This window comes from Capsella rubella, unplaced genomic scaffold (genome assembly GCF_000375325.1).
Source record: "Capsella rubella cultivar Monte Gargano unplaced genomic scaffold, Caprub1_0 scaffold_4, whole genome shotgun sequence".
In the NCBI taxonomy this organism is placed as follows: Eukaryota; Viridiplantae; Streptophyta; class Magnoliopsida; order Brassicales; family Brassicaceae; genus Capsella; species Capsella rubella.
The window spans coordinates 3,858,028-3,859,983 of NW_006238920.1; positions in this window are offsets into that span (position 1 = coordinate 3,858,028).

The window sequence follows — 1,956 nt, forward strand, 5'->3', positions numbered from 1 at the left end:
TGGGGTAATGAAGCTATTCGTAGCTCCAGAATCAAACATCACGTGGGACAAGAACCCGCCCACCAACAGGGTCCCTACACAAACCCTTTTCACTAAGACTGGCCACCCCAAAAATCACAGGAAAACAACACAAATTCTAAAACAACGGAAGGAAACAGATTGAGTCTTAGAATTAAACCTGTGATCGGCCGTCCAGTGCTTGGCTCTCCTGTCTCCACGGTCGTATACCCCCTCGATCCCTCGATCTGTGCCACCGGCGGTGCTCCCAGCTGAGCCAACGACTGCCCTGCCAGCTGCAATCCTGGCTGCACCCATTGCTGCACCACTGGCTGCATCGCCGGCTGCACCGCTGCTACCGCCATCTGCTGCAACTTAGGACACCTCGTCTTGATGTGCCCCGTCTCTCTGCAGTGGTAACAGACACGGGTATCCACCCACGGCTCGCCCTTCTTCGGGCAGCTTGCCACCCTGTGATCCGTACTCCCACACCTGAAGCACCTCCGATCACCCTGGCTCACCCTGGAAGTGTCATCCCACTTCCTCTTCTGTCCCTGAGCAGGTTTGCCACCCTTGCTCGGAACTGACTGTGGCTGGGTCTTCTTCGGCTGCGCCGACGGACTAGGAATCACCCCGTGACTCCTCAACTCGTCGTCGATCCCCGCCGCCACCTCAACCAGCTCCACACGCGATGCATAGGCCCGCACCTTGCACCGCACCCTCATGTCAGGGCTGAGACCCTTCATGAACCGACGCACCTGCATCTGCTCAGGATCTCCCGCACGCCCCGAGTACACCAAGAGTCGGCTGAACTCCGAGTCGTACTCCCGCACCGACCGCTCGCCCTGAGTCAACGCCAGGAACTGCGACTCCATCCGGTCCAATGCCTCCGCCGGAAAATACTTGGCATTAAACTCTGCCAAGAAATCTCCCCACACCGCCAATCCCTGCCCCCTCTTAGCCAGCACACTCCGCCACCACAAATGTGCATCACCCGCCAAGTAGTGGGCTGATAGGTCCACCCGATACGCCTCCGGGCACCTCATCGACTGGAAATACCGCTTCAATCGCACCCGCCACTCATCCGCTACAGCCGGGTCGGAACCTCCGAAGAACAAGGACATCCTGAACCGCTGCAGCTGCTCCAACATCCGCAGGTAGTACGGCTGCTCGACCACCCCACCTACCTCCCCAGGCGGTACAACCCCAACAACAGGCTGCACACCAGGCCCAAGAGGAGCCTGCACACCAGGCCCATGAGGAGCCTGCACACCAGGCCCAAGAGGAGCCTGCACACCAGGCCCAAGAGGAGCATGCACACCAGGCCCAAGAGGAGCCTGCACCGGCGGTACCGCACCCGGTAACCGCTCCAAGAGCTGCGTCAGTAAATCCGCAAGCCGATCATTCTGACCCTGGGCTTCACCTGTTGGAACACCCCCGACCGGGTTCCCAACAACACTAGTACCGTTCCCGGACGAACCGGCTCCCACGGCACTCACACTCTCACCACCCACGGGCCCGTCCTGATGCGACTGGGACTCACTAACAAAATCGGCCGTAGCACTTCGGCCCACACTCGTGTCGCTACCCGAGGCAACACCACGCCCCCTACCGCGACCACGCCCACGACCACGACCACGACCACGACCGATAGCTCCACCTCTAACCATCTCTTTAAACAACAGAAGGTTAAGAACACCCAACAAATCACCAAACCACACAACTTACCGTGGAATCTCATTTAAGGCTCGAGAGGATGATCTAGGTCTCCATGCTCACCCAATTGATTAAACACACAATCAATCAGCATGCAATCCACATCATCATTCCTCATCAATGAAATTCACACATCACATCACAATTTTTCTACCAATTAAATCTCGTCCTAGAACCGTAAATGCTCTGATACCAAATTGAAAGAACCCATCCCATTTTTTTTTTCTTTTAAGCATGCAAACA